The sequence below is a fragment of the Schistocerca americana genome, chromosome 7, assembly GCF_021461395.2.
Source record: "Schistocerca americana isolate TAMUIC-IGC-003095 chromosome 7, iqSchAmer2.1, whole genome shotgun sequence".
Lineage (NCBI taxonomy): Eukaryota > Metazoa > Arthropoda > Insecta > Orthoptera > Acrididae > Schistocerca > Schistocerca americana.
This window is the reverse complement of record NC_060125.1, coordinates 309,462,230-309,483,718: the sequence shown is the minus strand read 5'-3', so window position 1 is coordinate 309,483,718 and position 21,489 is coordinate 309,462,230. Positions and strand designations below refer to the sequence as shown.

The 21,489-nt window shown below is 39.7% G+C and overlaps 1 protein-coding gene across 1 annotated transcript in view; it reads right to left on the bottom strand.

Annotated features, from left to right (window-relative positions):
- LOC124622169 (nose resistant to fluoxetine protein 6-like) overlaps positions 1–19,711 on the bottom strand; it is a 322,977-nt gene extending 303,266 nt beyond the window's left edge. Inside the window, exon 1 of the mRNA XM_047147813.1 lies at positions 19,379–19,711. The gene's annotated coding sequence lies outside the window, so the exon portion shown is untranslated. The remainder of the gene's footprint in view (positions 1–19,378) is intronic.
- Positions 19,712–21,489: the final 1,778 nt, after the last annotated feature.

Sequence of the window (21,489 nt, the reverse complement as noted above, 5' to 3'; positions counted from 1 at the left end):
CAGTGTCGTCTAAGGCAGTTTGTACCGCCACAAATTCACGAAGAATGTCCAGATAGCGTGATGCAGTAATCGTTTCGGATCTGAAAAATGGGCCAATGATTCCTTTGGAAGAAATGGCGGCCCAGACCAGTACTTTTTGAGGATGCAGGGACGATGGGACTGCAACATGGGGCTTTTCGGTTCCCCATATGCGCCAGTTCTGTTTATTGACGAAGCCGTCCAGGTAAAAATAAGCTTCGTCAGTAAACCAAATGCTGCCCACATGCATATCGCCGTCATCAATCCTGTGCACTATATTGTTAGCGAATGTCTCTCGTGCAGCAATGGTAGCGGCGCTGAGGGGTTGCCGAATTTGAATTTTGTATGGATAGAGGTGTAAACTCTGGCGCATGAGACGATACGTGGACGTTGGCGTCATTTGGACCGCAGCTGCAACACGGCGAACGGAATCCCGAGGCCACTGTTGGATCACCTGCTGCACTAGCTGCGCGTTGCCCTCTGTGGTTGCCGTACGCAGTCGCTCTACCTCTCCAGCACGTTCATCCGTCACGTTCCCAGTCCGTTGAAATTTTTCAAACAGATCCTTTATTGTATCGCTTTTGGGTCCTTTGGTTACATTAAACCTCTGTTGAAAACTTCGTCTTGTTGCAACAACACTGTGTTCTAGGCGGTGGAATTCCAACACCAGAAAAATCCTCTGTTCTAAGGAATAAACCATGTTGTCTACAGCACACTAGCACGTTGTGAACAGCACACGCTTACAGCAGAAAGACGACGTATAGAATGGCGCACCCACAGACTGCATTGTCTTCTATATCGTTCACGTCACTTGCAGCGCCATCTGTTGTTGAAAATTGTAACTACTGTAATTTCGAAAGTTTGTCCGCCTGAAAATGTACTGTTGTCCCAAGCATATTGCAACAAATGGTGTATTTCTATCGCTGCTTGTTTAGTTTTTATTGCCGTTTCAAATATACCGGTCATTTTTGAAGCACCCTGTGTGAAAAACAGTGTGTGTAGATGCAGTCAAAAACCGAAACACACCAAAGATGCATATGAGGACGAAAATCGTAAGTACAGGACGTACACCACTACTACTCTTGAAACATTATTTCAAAATTAATACCTTTTTAAACAAATTCATCAATCTACTTTGACACGCTCTCGGACTGTAGAAAGAAAGAGATGCAAGTTGGCCTCTATCAGTTCACTTTTACAACTAACTAGGATTAGAAGAAAATTCAAAAGAAAATAAGAATCGCACATCTTATAAGTATTTGGTTAAAAATTACCATGAACTTACGCAATATTTCTACAGGAATCAATTTAAAAGCACAGAAGATGTTGTTTAGGTGCTGAAACATGTTTTGCTACATCGAAAAGAAATACCAGTACAATGTGTTTTGCAAAAGGCGTCGTTTAAAAACCCAAATTTATTTTGCAAAAACTAAAGCATTGTCAGCAGGAGCTCACAAACACAGCAAGATTATTGCTTCAGCCACGATTTCACACACTTCCATCTGCTTGATTCACATCCAGATACACCCTGACTGCCACTCTAATACACCAGCAGAAGTATACAGAGTGAATAGAAGGAATACAGTAGCAGGGATCTATTGTTGTACTTCAGAATTACCACGCAAATGAATTTTAGTCCTACTCATCAAATGGCAGGTAGTAGAATGACCTGTTTTGGATATATTATATCTTTGTGATTATTTTTCTTCAAAATTTAATTCATTTCCAATTTTATTCACTGAAAAGAAATTATGTAAACAAATAAAGGAAATATTTACCCAGAAACAAATTTACATGTCTCTACACCACTAAATAATTGTGAATTATACCAAGTGCTCATTTTTATATTAAGTGCTATAGAAAGGTGTGAAAAATTAAGTGGAGTAGGGAATCAGTGTTTCAGATCCAGCACAGAGACAATGCCATTGCAGATGCCACTTGGTAAAGTACCATCGTGCATTAGGCCACAGTAAATGTAGAGTCTAGATTTTGCTCACTCCAACTTGCATATGCTTTGACCATTTGGAACGTCCCCTTTGAACAATTATACATGACTGTGCTTAAACTGACACACAATATTTTTAGCGCAACGCAATCTGACTTTCAAAAATCCCTACAAAATAATGGCCCTGACTAACATTAACCTATACCTTTCACAATTCACTTACCTCACAAATATCTTCGTTACTCAAGCTACAGCAATACAGCGAGTGCCCACTACTGTCAGCTAAATAAAAGATTCAAACTACCGAAGGCACAAACTACTGATAGGCATAGATAGCAAATGAAAGATTTTAATAGAGAACAAACAATGTATTTACCTTAATAGTCATATATAGCAGTTCATGACATCCAGTCTTACAAATTTCAAAACTCCGCGATCTCTCCCCCCACATTCTCCACTGCTGGCGGCTCACCTCCAACTGCGCAACGCTACGCGCTGTTAACATCCAGCTGCCCAACACTACAATGGCAGATATTCCAACAACAATGCAAACCAGCCACAGACTGCACACAGCACATACAGAGCGCTACGTGGCGTTACCAATATAAAAACTTAAACAGCCTACTTACATAGCCCCCATGCTCCCCACAAAAAATTTTACAAATTGTTTTGGGCAGTGGCCAATAATGATTTGATAAAATTTTTCATAATTACAATAACAAAGATATCAAATGCACACACTTATTCATACAATGTTGGTCAAAAGCTAAAATTTTCTCACAGTCCATAAAGACAGTCCTGATCATCCATCGCAGTAAAATAGCAGTGTTTTTCTCAAAGTCTGATCAGTAGAAGAAAATGCACACGGAAGTAGTGGATTTCCATGCAGTCTTGAAGAAGGAGTGTTGTCCTTCCAACGGAAAGACAGTGCTGACTCTCAACATGCAGACAGGTAATGGGCCACAACAGTGCAAACCCACAACAGAGTCATTCGAAGTTTTGAAGACTATTGGTAAGTAGGTCATCACAGAGCAGACCCACTGTAGTCCTGGTAGAGATTGTGGTATTCGTGGGCCACCAGAGGTGCAGACCCACTTCCGTCCTTGTAGAAATAATGGTACTGGTGAGTCAGCAAAGGTGTAGACCCACTGTAGTCCTTGAAGAAATAATGCTATTGGTGGGTCATCAAAGATGCAGACCCACTGTAGTCCTTGTAGAGATGGCCAGCAGCCAACTGTTGTGATTGTGCAGGTGCACAATCACCATTGAAGAGTCTTGCTGATAATATAGCAAGTCCATAACCACCACTTGTGCACTAACAAAGTTTTTGGAATTATCCTTAGAACCAGCAGTGCCGTTATCCAGTCCCTTGCTGAATTATTAACACACGTGCAAACACTAACAGTCCCTACTTCTCACATATTGTCCATATACTATGACCAACAGAAACGTGTGCAGTGGAATGGAACTTACAAGTTAATGATATGATGAACTGGTGTCAATTACAATTTTATAACATAAGAATACAATTACAAAGGTACAAAATACATCATTAAAGAACATAATAGTACAGATAACATTTGTAGTAAAGCATGCTTTACAAAAGAATAGAAATAAACATTCACATCAGTGTTACAAGAATTATGACATAAGTACATACATAAAGATCAGAATAACTTTTGAAACATCAATTTCACATATGAACAACAAAACAGAACAGATAAATAATGTCTAAACATCTTTACAAAGTAAATAACATAGTATTAGAAAAATTCTACAACGTAACTCATATCAGCTAAACACATAAAGACAGGAAAAACACAAATATACAAGAGTACACAAACAAATAGCAGAATAACACAAGAGGAAAGGGCAGGGTTTGTTTTCAGTGTAACATTTGGAACTGCAGTCTAACCTAAAACTTCATTCCATAGATCTTTCGTCTTATTTCAACATTTGTTTCCACCAAAAAAATCCTATCCAAGCATGCTTTCTGTATATATATGTTCACATATTTCTTACCTCATTATTTATTTTCCATTATCTTACCTCATGATTTATTTCCAAGAAAATCCTACGTAAACCTGTTGTCCCTAAACCGTACTTTTTTGCTCATATCCTCTTTCAAAATACTTTTTTGGCCAAACCATTTTCTTATAGCTTCTCAATGCATTTCTTCCAATTCATCACAACTCGTTCTCCCATATAGCCTACCGCATCTTAAGCTAACTTAAATCTACTGAGCTCAGATGCTAAACTAAGGTACGAGGCAATGCAGCAGCACAAAACAATTAACACAAACAGCAATGATAAAAAATACAAATGGCAAAGCAAGCAGCATAAATTAGCAAAGCAAATGCAATATTACAACTAATATAAGGCAATGCGCAGCAAACAAGAAAAATAAATCAGTAGTAAAACTAGATTAATAAAGTAATACAAATTGAAATTTAAGAACACTATGCCTGGCGAATAGCAGCAGCAAATACAATAACTTATATCTAATCACGAAAAAGCTCAAGCAGAAAAAATATTATAGTAAAGATGGCCATGTCTAATACCTATGTCACATCTTAACACTAGAGTGATGCATCACTGTAACTTGCTCTAGCAGACAAGTTACCAAGTCACTGACAAAAATTATGTATGCAATTCCTGTGAAGTGGAAATGTCTTTTTGTGCTCCCTCATTTTTTTTGGACTACATCCATCATAAAGTTATTTTTTACTGGATATGTAGGCATAAAATATTTATATTAGTACATCTATAAAATTTTATTTTAACCAATGCTGCAGTGCAGCTAGGAACTAGATATTAAACAAAATAGGCAAGGCAAGGTGTGAAACGTCATTCACTAGCCATATGGCATTTCATAATGCAGTAAACAATCTTTCAATTAGCAAGACAATAGATGTGAAATGTTTCTCATCATTTCATGAGGCATTTTAGTAAATATCTCAAATTACGAACTCCACAGTGTAATCATATGTTTTCAAGCTTGAGCGGGTCGTTTTTGCGATGCTTTCTAGAAAGGAATGTAAATAGCGAGGTTAATGTCTCTTTTTTATTTCTCCATCTAATGGCTTTTTCTTCAGGCAGGTGGCACAGCTAGGCGCTCACGACGCATTACGTGAAGGTCACTTAACTTTCTTACCGAAATATTTACGACAGCAGTGACAGTCTCATATAAAAATTTCACAGCTCCAGAATTTGCATTGCAAATATGTAGAAACAAAATCCTATAAATATAACAGTGTCCAAAAATATTTTCGTTGGCATTGTAATACATTCACACATTTACACATTTCATAATTCTTAAAGTATGATTCTTGGTTTCCAACATACTTTTTCACAAGTCTGAGTCCCTAACCACTGCTCATTATTCCTATCCTTATTCGTCGACACTTCTTCAATATTTCATCATAACAGAGACATAGCATAATCAAATAACTCATATAGCATCAGCTTATTGATCATAAACATACCGAAACAGCATAATACACATAATCATCGTAATAATAACATCATAACACCTCAGTTAACTCTCAAAATCGTCGTAGCTTCCTCCAATAATTTCAAAACCTAAAAAAAATACTCTGCTCATGTCAAAAGTGTCATCTGCCTCAAACGTACTTTAAAAATCGTGATCCCATACCAAATATATCATTCAAAGCTCTCATAATATCACAATGGGTCTGAAAAAAATATGAACAGTTCACAAAGTACAGACAAAATACAATTTCATAAGTGTGAAGTTATGCAACCGTGTAACTGCGTAAACATCTGTCACTGACATAGTAAAAAAAAGTTTGTCTCTCAGTTAAATGATCAGATATCTGTGTAATTTATGTGTTAGAGAAATATGGTACCGATTTGTGAAGTTGTATAAGCAAATACCATATCAGCTAGGGCTCCTTGTGCTTGCCAAACACATGGTACACAAAGTAAACGTGTATCCCCCTGAGGATTAATGTAATTATACCCTCAGGTGTTACAGATTACAGCAATGGAATGAAATGTATCACGGAAAACTTTCTTTTTAATTGAAAAATCTTTAAAAATAAATGTTTTAAGTACAAAATTAATCACTGAAATACGTGTCCTGTAGCGCTAAATGTGCGTCTTGCTGTAAGATAATTCTGTTGAAGTGTCGTACTTATCGTCCTCTGTAAGCAAAGTTCTGCTGAAGTCAATATACTCACCTCATCATAAACAAAAGTGAGATGCTTTGCGTATAGATATCGTAGTTATTACGTTTATTGCCGTGATGAAGAAAGTACTATAATGTAACGTATTGTTGTGCTACAGAAAAGGCTGTCTCCTCGTAGCTATACCACAAAATTTGCTACTAAAACATGTTTTACTTTCCAGAATAATTCAGAAACACTGTGCAGATATAAAACAGAAACACCGCAAAAGCAACATTGTAAATTGTCACTCATTAGTAGCGTCGTGATAAAATCGTGTAGCTGTCACATAAAATAACCACTGTGTCATCTGGTATCTCACAGAATGTATTTGTAAGTAAACCAAAATGTTGCATTAAAATCTCATTAGCAGTACCAGTATATGTTCTAAGTAAGTAAGCCTTATAGTCGTTATGTAATCGTGCAACTAACAAGCAAGAATGTACACACACAATAACACTGTGACATCTGTTCACTATAACAATGCATTCGTAATTTCTGTTTAAATAAGTTCTCTTGGTTCTTTACTGAATATTTAACTTCAAACATTGTTGCATGTTAACAGATTCTAAGTCTGACAAAGCATACTAGTAACGTGAAGTGAAAGATTTTATGGCAAAGACTAAGTTAAAAGGGAGATTATCTCTCAATAAACGGTTTTACATGTTAAATGTCGTGCAATCCTTTTACCCTTCCTAGTGCGCAGAGTTTCAACTTCAAAGCAATTATCATGTTGTGTAAGTCAGTAATGAATGCTAAAATTTTTCTCAAGGTTAGCGTTTATGTTATCTTTCTCGGAGCCAGCGGGCGCACGTGGCTGCATGCGGTGCGAGTCATTGTCTGTCTCTTTGTTGGCGCGCGTCGTTATTGGGATTAGGAGACCTAACTTCTACAAATTCACCTTGACGAGAAGGCCCTGCCCTGTTTGAAGCTCGCCAGTTCTGATGGAATTCTGGTCTGTCGTTTTGTCGGTAATTTACATAGTTTCTTGTTTGTCGGTCATGTGGTGGAGAATGTCTCCCAGAATCGTAACTGCGTGGTGGACCGTTGCGACTGAAGTTATTCTGTCTCCCTTGATAATAATTATTTTGGTTCCCATATTGTCTGTTTCTCTGATTGTCTCTGTGATAGTCACTACCGCGGAGAGGTGATATTTCCCTGTAATTATTACTACTCTGCCATCGGTTGTCATACGGGTGGTGTCTGTTTTGGTCACGATTTGTGTTGTGAGAATAGCCTTGTCGTGTCCAGTTATTATTTCTTTCATCGCTGAATTGTGATGGATGTGACCTGTAATTGTTATGCTCCTGTTTTCGCGTCCCGCGATTGTCAGTGTCAATTTCTAATTCTAGTAAGAGTCCCTGAAAAGCTTCAATGTCGCCTTTGCAACGTCCTGCCAAAGTAATATGTCATAAATGTTCAGGTAATTTGATTAAGCTGTATGGGTTTGACAGGTACTGATTCTTGTGCAACATGTCTTCAAAAGACTGGAAAATTCAGATTGTTCGAAATGTTTCATCATTATGACACTATGTTTTACTCGGTCTTGTGTAGCTTGAGACCAATATGCTGAGAGGAAGGCATGGTAAAATTCTCCTTCACTGTGACAATTGTAAATGACCAAACGCATTCTTACAGCTGGTTCATTCTCTAAATAGCCACACATAAATTCTAATCTGTGCTCTAATGACCAGTTGGGAGGAAAACGATGAGAGAATTGATGGAGCCACGCTTGTGGATGAATGTCGTTGCCAGAATTCTTAAATGTTTTAAATTTACGTGTAGTAATGAACAACTTATAGTCAAAATCATCATGTCGGCGAGTCGCATATCGGTCATTGTTACGTTGTTCTGGCGGTTCCATTTCAAAATTCGGTGCACCTTGCCAATTTGTTTCATAATTTCCGAAATGCGCTGTGTTATTATTTTGTGGTTGTTCCGTATTTATAAGTCCCTCTTCCCGTGTTGGAGCGCGAGTGTCCTCTGAAATATGTAATTTTTGTATTACTTGTGCCAACTGATCTTGTACTTCCCGGATTTCTCTTTTGTGTTGCGTATTAATTTGATTCTGATTTTGTTTGAATTTCTTAATTTGTTCATACTCTTTTGTGTCAGTCATGGCTACAGGTCTTGTGTCATTCAGATCATCATCTACCTTTGTAGATAAGTTAGTGAACTGATCCGAAAGTTCGGCTACTTTCTCCCATAGTCTACTTATTTCCTCAGTGTGTTTTTCTGAACCAAGTTTCAGAGTATCTACTGTGTCCTTTAAGTTTTCCTGAGTTTTTGCAAGCTGCATAACCGAATCGGTAGATGCAGCTGAGTCAATTTTAGCTTGCAAGATGTCGTGATTTTCATGAACAATAGTTTGCAGTTCCTTTATGGCTGCTTCGTGATTCTGTAATGCATTTTCATGACGCGAAAAAATAGGTTGGAAATGCTCACAAATTTGTGTTTTTACGTCATTACAAACTTTTTGACATTTCGATTCGATTTTATGTAACTCAGTAGTTAAATCTTCACGTGTTTGTTCAAGCATGGTGTGAAGATTTTGTTCCATTGCGTCTAACTTTTGAAGATTTTGTCCCATTTGTTTCTGATTTTGTTCAAGCGTTGTGTCTAACTTTTGAAGATTTTGTTCCATTGTGTCTAACTTTTGTAGCCTTTGTCCCATTTGTTGCATTAACTGTAATAACAATGCACTGGTGTCTGAAACATGTTCTTCAGTGCTTTTCGGCAGTGAATTTGCACCGGCAACATTCACATTTTGACAAGCGGAAAATGTGTCTTGACTCATTTAAGAAAACGGTGAGAACCCAAAACCTGAGTCCACAGTATTTGCAATATTGTGTCCTGTCATTTCGGAATCCTGAGGCGAGCTGTTGCCGACCGATCGATCGATAATGCTTCCCTGTTCACTAATTGTTTCACTGTCTACACCATTATTTGCCGCCTGCTCCATTTCCCTATGCACACTTACCAAATTACTACTTTGAATGTCTGTTAATTCATTACACAGTGGTGCTGATAAGCTACGCTCGTCGTCACTATTATTTCTCGGTTTACTTTGGAGGCTAGTGCTACGTTTTTCTCACACCATTATTGTCACAATATTTCACACGATAACACAGAAAAGCACAATTTGAAGAGCAAAAATAAGAGAACACATTAACATAGCACTGAAAAAAATATCTAGTTAATTGCAAGCGCAGCTGCGAAATACTTGGTGCAAATTTACATGCATGCCACAACAGTTTTACTGTACAATAATGAAAGACTGCAACTACAAAGGAGATTCTCTCTACAATTACGCGCTAGCAATAAACTAAAGCTACACTAATTACACAAACTACAAGAAAAAATCAGAAGATTCCAGTGAGGTATACTCGGCTAAGGGTCGACATGTGGAACGTCCCCTTAGAACAATTATACATGACTGTGCTTAAACTGACACACAATATTTTTAGCGCAAAGCAATCTGACTTTCAAAAATCCCTACAAAAGAATGGCCCTGACTAACATTAACCTATACCTTTCACAATTCACTTACCTCACAAATATCTTCGTTACTCAGCTACAGCAATACAGCGAGCGCCACTACTGCCAGCAAAATATAAGATTCAAACTACCGAAGGCACTAACTACTGATAGGCATAGATAGCAAATGAAAGATTTTAATAGAGAACAAACAATGTATTTACCTTAATAGTCATAATATATATAGCAGTTCATGACATCCAGTCTTACAAATTTCAAAACTCCGCCATCTCTCTCCCCACATCCACCACTGCTGGCGGCTCACCTCCAACTGCGCAACGCTACGCGCTGTTAACATCCAGCTGCCCAACACTACAATGGCAGATATTCCAACAACAATGCAAACCAGCCACAGACTGCACACAGCACATACAGAGGGCTACGTGGCGTTACCAATATAAAAACTTAAACAGCCTACTTACACATTGAATGTCAAAAGGTTGGATAATAACCTACCCACACATTTAGTACATGAGAGTTTTTTCATTGGTTCAAAAAGTAAATTTATTCTCCACCAACTCAGTCCATAAACTAACTATGACAATGTAGATTTAAATGAGCTGATGAAGATTTTTAATCATTTTTCTTTGCTAAGAATTTATTCAAATGTAGAGATAACGATTTTAATTTTCATCAGTTCAATATGTCCAAGAGTTAAATATTTTGTTTTTGAATGTCAAAAGTAACTGAACATGATTGTTGTGTATCAATTGACTCCCGAAAGCACAGTTGATAAATTATGTGTAGAATAAAAAAGGAATAGCTGTTTTGTCTTTCTAGGATAGAACCCAAACTTTCATTTATATTAATTCATGCATTCTAGTTAAGTGTCAGCAGCATTTATAATGATTTTTGCTACGATCTGCACCTGATATTAGCTGCCTTACAGGGTCACATTCATATTTATGTAGAATGTCTGTCTGACACCCTGGGCTTGAGAAAACAGTTCAGATGTTTTGTCCATTTGCGCGCTAGGTGGTAAGTTAAGTTTGCACACATTAGTACACTAACTGTGCAGATACAGATGCGCGAACCATGACAATACATATTACAAAAATTAATGTATGTACGTAAATGTGTGTGTGTAATTCACATCTCCTCCTAAATTACTGGACCGATTTCAACCAAACTTTCTACACATATCCCTTTCTGTCAGACACCAAACGCTGTGGTGGTAAGAGCCACCTATCAATCATAATTCAGGATTTATGAGATCATAAACGATTAGATGCGTGAAAAACGGTCGCATCATTCATGACGTTTACATTTATTACTTCTGTGCTACAAACTCTATTCGCAATAAATTTCGCAGACATTATCCACATATGGTGCTGAACGCATTTACAAAATGATACCATGGTACCACACATCGTACAAGCGATATGACGTCATAAACACTGAGATGCATGAAAAACTACCGCCTTGTGCATGACGTTGAAATTTATTAATTCTTTGCTACTAACTCTATTCGCAACATATTTTGCAAACAGTATCCACATATGCCACTGAATGTACCTACAACATTAGGTCACCGTATGACACAAAGATAGGGACATGTGACGTCACAAACGCTGACATGCGTGGAAACATGCCGCATCATACCTGAAGTTTTAATACATTTATTATTTGCTACTAAGACACTCCTAGAGTCGTGACATATTAAGGAAGTCCCTGGCACCTGGCAGCGCGTTTGATAGCTTTCAACCGCGAAGCGCAAACGGCTGTACCTGAAAATAATAACGTTCTATAGAGCTATGAAGAGGCGTTGCCATAGAGACATCTACAAAATTGCGTTGTAGTCACGGGAAGCTGTCGCGCACAGCGTTCAGAAGCTGTCTGAGATCGTCTCACACCGAACTACTGCAGCAGGACGTGTAAGGATCCGTTTATAATAGAAAATTAGTTAAATGAATGCCTGGGCAACACTGGGTTGTCAGCCAGTATTTAATATATTGTGGTAGCAATATTGAAGGCATTAGACATTAGAGTTCGTAGTAATAATTTTAAAAGGATCGCGAATTAGAACTGAAGTATAACGTAGTGCGAATATTTTATTAGTATGTACTCGTAGTGTACAAAGTGTGGGAGCACGCAGACGAACAGTTGCGTGAGCACAGTACAGGGGCAGCAGCAAAGACTCTAGTGTGCACGTAGTCATTTACTCTTTGCTTTGTGTTTGTTTTTGTCTTAGATGTTCTATGTTAATGTCTGGCTCATTGCTTCACAATAAAATTGAACATTACGAATAGGAACGAGTCTATCATTAATAGAATGGAGTTACGTAGTGGCTACAAAGTGGTGATCCCAAAGTCAAAAGAACACGTACGCCAAGAGGCAGAGGACAAGGACAACGAAGGTACAGTCGTGGGCAAAACGAGCGAGACCCCTCGCCTTTTCGTTATGCTGATCCGCACAGCTTTAAAGTCTGCTACACAGCATAACAGGCAAGGCGAGCAAGTGCTAGCAACATACTATGCACAGGCGTGAAATTGAAAAATTATCCGAAATGTGTCAGACTGTTTTCAATCATGTGTAAGACTATATTAATGCTGATTAGTGTGTTAACCACAACACCTAAATATAAGATATAAATGAATGTAGAAACGCTAATTAGTATGAACTGTACTAATAAAAATGAATTTCAGCTTACCGAGATAACAGAATTGTTTTAGTAAGACAAAGTATCCCAGATTGTTACGAATTAGCAAAATATTATTCGCATTCGGCTGCGACATGGTCTGTGTCAACGTTCAGACCAGTCATACTGGATTACCGTTGCTGACCTACCATGAAAGTGTGCAAATTTAGCAATGCGTGAAGGTTCATAACGAAATTCAGTTAAAAATCATTCAGTGCCACACTTAAGTCAATTCAGTCATTGACATAAGCGGAAAAAGTTACAAAAGTTTCATATCGACATCCACAGGGCGCCGGTACAGAATAAAGGTAGCAAGAAAACGTATTGGTGGCGCGAGAATTTCTTAAAATTCCTTTACTGATAGTCTATCAGCCTCCATTAGAACCGAAAACAAAATAGACCTCCCTTGCAGTAGCAAACACCTTTCACTACGCTAACAGACAACCCAGGCAAACAGCCCTCTATTATTACTCCACATGAATAAGCCGGCAATTTCGCAATGAAAATGGCAAAATGATCTTCAGAGTCTGTTGCATAGAGCTTTCTGGACTCAAAAACATGAGTTGTCTACCTTTATATTACCGCTTATGTGACAATCATTCGGGATATTTATCGAAATAACAAAAAACTGTTATTAGCGAGTAAATTTAGTAGGATTATTCTGCACCCCCTCCCCCCCCCCTGGAAATAAACGGCGACGTAGCTGCCAAACGTATTCTACAGTGTTTCGAATTCTCCATTAGACGTGCCCCAGCCAGAAAACGTTCATTAGCCGAAGTGTTCCTTAAGGTAGCTAGCAATGGGAATGCTCGCACATCTAAAACGCGGTGGCATTAATAGCGGGATCCGAATTACCACGTGTATAGGCAAATGGATTTTATTTGCATTCCTAGGAACGTGATTTGGATCGAAAGCGTAGCTACGATTAATATGCTGATGTATCGACTGCAACTGGAACATTTCGAATAAAGAGCAGGGGGAATTATTATGCGGCCCTCATCTTCAGTAACTGTGGTAGCTATTTTAGTTGTTAGGATTTCGTCACGTAAATCGGTAGAAATGGAACCCTACTAGTCTCACTTTCTTGACCGTCTATCTGTCTACCCAACCCTTAAAACCCGTTTACCTCGAGTACGGGTGGACATAATAAGCGGAAATGTATCGCACTTCCTGCAGTAGACGGTCCCTTTGTGGTGTAAAAAAGTGAGCTATGTCAACGCAATCTAAAGATACGGCCGTTTATGTATAGAAAATGTATGCGAAAGGTCAAAAAATGGCTCTAAGAACTATGTCACCAAACTGCTTAGGTCATCAGTCCCCTACATCTAGAACTACTTCAGCCTACCTAATCTAACACACATCCATGCCCAGGGAAAGATTCGAACTGACTGCGCAAGGAGCCGCACGGTCCGCGATATGACGCCGTTGAGCGCATGGCTAACCCGCACCAGCAAGCTGTTAATATCATCTGGTGTCACTAAAACGTTATTCACTTCTGGGCAATGATTTTCTGCGCAGTTCATTTAAGAAAGAATAATTAAAATATATTTGATGATACAGAAGAGGAAGGACGCCTAATTCATTTCCCCTTGTCTTTATTCATGATGTTAGATTCGCAATCTGAGCATACGTACTATCCATAACCACACTTTAGATCCAAGTCATAATCATAGATATGCCAATACAACAAATTGGCTTATACTTGAGGTATTTCGTTTCCCACGAAGTGGCAGACGATGCTGTGGCGCCTTCGAAGCGCGAGTTTCTCCAGCACATCAGCTGAGCGAACTGGCATAGTATGTTGGTAGCACTTCGTCGCCTTGCCTGTTATGCTGTCTAGCAGACTTTAAAGCAGTGCGGATCAGCATAACGAAAAGGCGAGGGGTGTCGCTCGTTTTGTCCACGTCTGTACACTACAACATACGCCAAACGGCAGAAGCTCTACAGCACGATCAGTACACCGGCAGGGTACGCTGCGCGGTCAGGTTCGGGAATTATGGAACGACGATCGACACCACGGAATGGATTCAGCGAAGCGGGACAGTGATATTACCAGGACAAAATCCGCGGCCGGAACACAGATACGAATGGAAGATTCCCTGGGACAACGCATGGCCGATAAACCGGAACTTTGGTTCTCCATGTTAGAACCGGCATTCATGCATAATCGGCTAACTGACGACCGGAGAAAGTTCATGATAGCGTCAAACAGTCTGGATGCCAGGGCAGTGATATTGGTTGAAGAGATAATTAGACGGCCGCGGGAAAGGCAGAAATATACAACATTGAGGTTTTTTTTTTTTTTTTTTTTTTTTTTTTTTTTTTTTTTTTTTTTTTTTAATAAGCCGGCTTACTAAACCGCTAGATCAAAGAATCTGCCAGGTGTTACGAGGTGAACGTAGAGGTGACAGAATTCCCTCCGAATATTGGAGGCATTTGCTTGGAATCGTGACGGAAAATGAATTTTCGAACGCTACACTTCATTCCGTTTGGACACCACAGCTTCCGTCTGCAGTAAGAGCAGCTGCGGCAGTGAATGACGGATACGATAGGCATCGCAGATATTTTCAAGAAATGATTAAGTGACCTTCATATGAGCTATAGGACATGTTAACTCAAAATTTTGAATTTTTCTTTGGGACTATGTTTATCAGCGCCATCCTTAATCCCCATAATCATCATTCTCATGATCATTTACAGTTAAACATCTACTGATGGATAAAGGCATCGTTTATACTTCTATACGCATTACGGTAATCTGTTCGCGCGGTCTAGGGCGTCTTGTCACGGTCTGCGCGGCTCTCACCGTCAGATGTTCGAGTCCTCCCTCGGGCATGGTTGTGTATGTTGTCCTTTAGCGTAAGTTATTTTAAGTTAGATTAAGTAGTGCGTAAGCCTAGGGACCGATGACCTCAGCAATATGGTCCCATAAGACCTTACCACAAATTTCCAAATTTCTGTTGTGTGGTTCCATATTGCTACTGCTGTTTTTTTAATATTATCTAGCCACTTTCCATAAGATCATTTTCGTGGACTTTTCTTTTATAATCCAGCACAGAAATTCCTAGGCCCATCTTATCACACATTCATCTGGTTACTTGTTCTGCCCAATTCCATTTCACTTTCTGTGCAGTCATATTTGCGCCCATCAGGCTATTATCTTCCACTGGTTTGTATTCCTGTTTTACCGATCAGTTCGTAACAATTATCTTCCATTCCTCGCTGAATGTCCATTTGTTTGAATGCCTTTTAAACATTATTTTACTCTTAATTTAATCAATTTTCAGTGGTACTTATAAACTACTCCATTCGATTCATTCATTTCACTCTGATGTTTTTCTGCTCTAGAGAGTGAAACAGGACAAGTCGCCAACGAAACGAAGGCGGATTAAGCATGTTCCATGCACACTTTTTTCTTCCTCTATTTTCCAGTTTAAGGATGTAAAGATTTCCTCTAGTGTTGCTTAGAATAGCTTTGGTGTTATGGAATTTCTTCCTTGTCTCCTCTAACCAACCCTGTACTATATATTTTGTCACAATGTTAATAACAGCTAGAAAAGCGTTTGTGGAAAAGAGTAATTTGTTAACACCCGTTAAAAATTTACGTGACGTGATAGGTAGTCTTTTCTGAAGGTATGTGTCTGGAGTGTGGTCTTGTACGGAAGTGAAAATGTGAATGATAAGCACTTCAAACAAGGAGACAACAGCAGCATCTGTAATGTGGCACTACAGAAGAACCGGACGGAGTGGCCGAGCGGTTCTAGGCGCTACTGTCTGGAACGGTGCGACCGCTGCGGTCGCAGGTTCGAATCCTGCCTCGGGCATGGATGTGTGTGATGTCCTTAGGTTAGTTAGGTTTAAGTAGTTCTAAGTTCTAGGGGACTGATGACCTCAGCAGTTGATTCCCATAGTGCTCAGAGCCATTTGAACCATTTGAACTACAGAAGAACGCTGAAGGTTAGATGGGTAGATCGATTAACTAACGAAGATGTTCGGTACCGAATTGGGGAGAAAATAAATTAATAAATTTATGGTACAACTTGACTAAAGATATTTGTTGACAGCATACATCCTAAGGGTATCAGATCAATGGAATTGGAATGGATGGAAGGGGGCGCGGGGGGGGGGGGGGAGAAGAGGAAGAGATTATAGCTGAAGACCTAGGTACGAATAGATTATGCAGTTTCAAACGGTTGAAGGCTGCAGTAGTGACTGAGAAATGGAGAGACTTGTACAGGTTAGACTAGTGTAAAGAGCTGCTGTAAACCTGTCCGCGGATTGAGGACCACGACAGTTACTATCCTTCCTGATTTGGTGTATCTTTCCTTGCATTCCAATTTTTTTTGTCACTGTTATTGTTGTCAATGACTTCTACCTTATCCAGCAGTACATCGTTAACAGAAAATACGCTTCTAATTCAAATTAATTTAGGTATTTTTCTGCAAAGATGCTCACCCATGCACATTAACACTGTCATTCAAATTATGTGAATTCAGTTGTGTTACGCGTATTATAATATGAGGGAAGAGCGCTTTTAAACATTAAAAGAAAACAAAAACGTTACCGGGTCAATACCCCTCAAGCCTTTAAACTGCCGTGTATGTAAATAACAACACACCACAAATTTTTCGAGACAGTGTACCATATTCGCTTCCTATCCATTTTTGTTATTTGGTGACGCAGAACGATTGTACAGCTTTGCACCATGACTTTTACTTTACTTTTGGATGATCGGAAACCAGTCACAGTCCTTCAGTCCAGTGCTGGGCCACGCCCAGAGCTTCTTTCTTGTCCAGCCACAAATCGTCGATGTTGCATCTGTAGGGACATTTTGGACAGGCCAGGAGGTGTTCCATGTTTTGCACATCACCGCAATCGCACTTGCCATCATCCACGTTACCATGCCCCCATCTGATTATATTTGTTTTCATTGGGCCCCACCCTTATTCTCAAGCTGTTCAGCGTCCTCCATGTCTTTAAAGTTTGTTGTGGACTCACCAGGCACTACCTGTGTTGGTGGACAATCAGGTGGCGGTTCTTTATTGACCGTGTCTAACAAACTTTTACGGAATCTCAACCGTCCAACCTCTCACTTAGTACCAAAGAGTGGATGGGAGCCGGGACTCGCAAGACCAGCAGCTCTGTTAGGTTTTGGTAGGGCGTGGATTTCATACACCCTGTTATGATTCGAAATGTTTTATTAAGGTTTATGTCGACCCTCTTCGGGTGGGTTGAACTGGTCCACATCGGACAGGCGTGCGTCGTATTTAGCTCTAGAGAAGCATAGTGCTTGGGCGGTGGTTCTCAGGATAGTAGGTTTCGCTCCCAGTTTGCTGTTTATGAGTTTCTTCAAAACATTGTTTCTGGAGGCCACCTTTCACCTCTATAGCTAATTCTTGGTTTCAGAATTTTTCTGCTCGCTACCTATAACTCTGCTTGTTCTTCTATTGCTTCGATTTTTACTTTTGTTTTTTGCCTTATGAGAAACGACATCCAGAGTTTTTAGGGTTTCATGTGTCTGGGCCCTTATGCTTCGCTATCGTTCCATCAATTCAAATTTTTATGCACAAATAGCCATTTTCATCAAAATTAACTGTTAGTAAAGAAAGAAAGGTTTAATCTGACTTTATCCAGCTTGTTGTTTATATTCATCACAACTTGCGTTTGTGATAACTGGTGTAATCTAAAGCAAAGCGCATACATTCTACCAATTATTCAGCAGTAAAACTATTGTCATAATGTATAGACAATATCCAGAGTAATGTGGGAGAACTATCGAAGAACATATGAGTTAACGAAATTATTTCTGAAAGAAAACACGATAGGTTAAATTGCTATGAACAGTCTACATTTCTAATCAGTCAGTTTCCTTAAGTAGGGCATGCAAAATAGTAATCGCCTCCAAGATTCAGTGAATATTTAATGTTGGTCTTACGCTGTGTTTTGACTATAAACTATGCACGTTTTTGTTTTTGACAATCTTTATGATAAATGAATATTTCACAAATGTCATTACACAGTAACAGTGAATATTAAATATATTTATCATGCAATGAAGCAAAACCATTAATTACTTCGAGAAAACCGTAACTAAATGTGAAATAACAATTCAGATACTTTAGGTAATGTTCTTATTAAAACCATTCTGGGTATACCGCCGCTTCATCTTATACTGAAAAACTGGAATAAACCGAAGTTTCGTCCGAGCTACAGCGGCCTTCCTCTTTGCCCTGAGGAACACTGCTCCTACTCGTCCGAAACATCGGTTTATTTTAGTTTTTTAGTATTTTAAGCATTTTATTAGAAGGTGCAGCAATGCACCCAGAAGTATTTTAAGGAGAGTGACACCGGTCATCGAGGAGCACGAGTTTATATTAGATGATATGTTGTTTCATGATAATGTCTTCTCATTTATAAACGGCAGAGTGCTGCGAACGACACGGGCATATTTAATGTTCAGGTTGTTTTATGTAACCACTACTACATCGGAAAACAGTATACTAATGGAATTATTTGCTACAGCTACACAGATTTTTTTTTCAGGCAGTCGTTATTTTGCAACTGTTTCTCATTTTGTAGCCCGACGATTATGTTTGTTCTCGCAAAGCTCTGTGACGTATTATACCAAACTTCAAAAGAAATATATGTCGCCGCTATCTGCTGAATGTAGCCATGAATTATTCCCATCAGTCATTATCTTCCTAGTATTGCTGTTATCAGATAAACGGAAGCATTGTACGATTTATGTTGGCAAACGGATTTCGACTACGTTTAGAGAATTATAATTTTTAATGAAGGGCAGAAGAAGTTACTTTTGGGTCAGAGTCATACATGGAGCGACCCTTAGGACTACACTTCTATTCTTTTAAACACTTCATTAAATCTTAATTGCTAGGTATTAGTTTTGTAGTTAATCAAACTGTTACGTTTCACAATCAGCTTATAACTATTGAAGAGAGTGATATTTTCTGAAAGTTCCTGTCTGGTCTTGTTCGTGATATCTCAGTTGATTGTGAACGAAGTTTTTTGAAAGAAATCACTATTTCTTCTTACCTTATTTGTTTCCACTAGACAATTGGATCCTTCCACTTCGTCAACGATTATCAACGGTTACTGCACCTATGGAATCGTCAAGAATTTCGGCGCTGGTCACTAATCACCAAATATTTTCACTGTTTCTCTACAGAGCCAAGAAAAGTATTTCTCATTCCACACAGTCACTACTCAATGTATCTGAACTCTAGATCAAAGGAACAACTATGTAGCATCACTGGTAACGAGGCGGTGCAGCGTTCCGCTACAGATTAACCGTTTCTTTATGTGGTTGCGTCAGCCGTATCAGAAGATTTACCGCGCTGTTACCGCCAGCGGACGCAAGTGGCAACTGTCGCATTGCTGATTTCGAAGTCCGGCCGACGGCCGCCAACTGTAAGCTTTCGTAGTATTTTCGTTCTATCACGGTCGCCAACTGTAAGGTCGTGTTGTATTTTCGTCCTGTCGTCTGAGCCAAACAGTAAGGTCGCTGTATTGCTTCAATCGAGCCATTATTACACGTAGAAGCTAGTATGGATACTGTCGTGCGGCGGCCTAAGAACTACAGTTGTGTCATTCGTTCAGATTCGACAACCATGCTCAACGAAGTAATAAAAATCAACTAAAACCACACTTACAGCACTTCCACAACGTGATATTTGCAGCGATCTTACGAAATGTCTCTAACTTAGTTTGCCGTCATATTAGCATGCACAATATGTATTTCATGAACATCATTCAGCCGGCCGGAGTGGCTGAGCGGTTCTAGGCGCTACAGTCTGGAACCGTGCGATCGCTAAGGTCGCAGGTTCGAATCCTGCCTCGGGCGTGGATGTTTGTGATGTCATTAGGTTAGTTATGTTTAAGTAGTTCTAAGTTCTAGGGGACTGATGACCTCAGATGTTAAGTCCCATAGTGCTCAGAGCCATTTGAAGCATTTGAGCATCGTACAGGTTGCAGTGAAGAGCAGTTAGCCTCTTTTCTTCTCTAGATGGACTCCTTGCGAAGGTTCAGGATTTGCAAATTGAAACGTAGAAGTTATCCTTCGTACTATAATATATAAACTGGCACAACCTTTGAAATCAAATTAAGTAAACACTGTCGAGCTTCAGAGTCTAAATAAATCTTCATTTCTCATGCATCTGTCCAGAAACAAAAGGTTAATAATGTGCCATTTTCCACCTCGTCGACAAACGTTAAAATATGAGTATTTTTGAGGGCATTAAAATGATCATTTCTGTCACTCAGTCCTTAAGTTATTTCACTGGAAGTGGATTGAAGTTAAGACCAAAATTTCTAGCAACGTTCGCATAGTTCTGTGTACCTATACTATCAGAAGTTAATAAATCTCTTCATGACGCATACACTCCTGGAAATTGAAATAAGAACACCGTGAATTCATTGTCCCAGGAAGGGGAAACTTTATTGACACATTCCTGGGGTCAGATACATCACATGATCACACTGACAGAACCACAGGCACATAGACACAGGCAACAGAGCATGCACAATGTCGGCACTAGTACAGTGTATATCCACCTTTCGCAGCAATGCAGGCTGCTATTCTCCCATGGAGACGATCGTAGAGATGCTGGATGTAGTCCTGTGGAACGGCTTGCCATGCCATTTCCACCTGGCGCCTCAGTTGGACCAGCGTTCGAGCTGGACGTGCAGACCACGTGAGACGACGCTTCATCCAGTCCCAAACATGCTCAATGGGGGACAGATCCGGAGATCTTGCTGGCCAGGGTAGTTGACTTACACCTTCTAGAGCACGTTGGGTGGCACGGGATACATGCGGACGTGCATTCTCCTGTTGGAACAGCAAGTTCCCTTGCCGGTCTAGGAATGGTAGAACGATGGGTTCGATGACGGTTTGGATGTACCGTGCACTATTCAGTGTCCCCTCGACGATCACCAGTGGTGTACGGCCAGTGTAGGAGATCGCTCCCCACACCATGATGCCGGGTGTTGGCCCTGTGTGCCTCGGTCGTATGCAGTTCTGATTGTGGCGCTCACCTGCACGGCGCCAAACACGCATACGACCATCATTGGCACCAAGGCAGAAGCGACTCTCATCGCTGAAGACGACACGTCTCCATTCGTCCCTCCATTCACGCCTGTCGCGACAC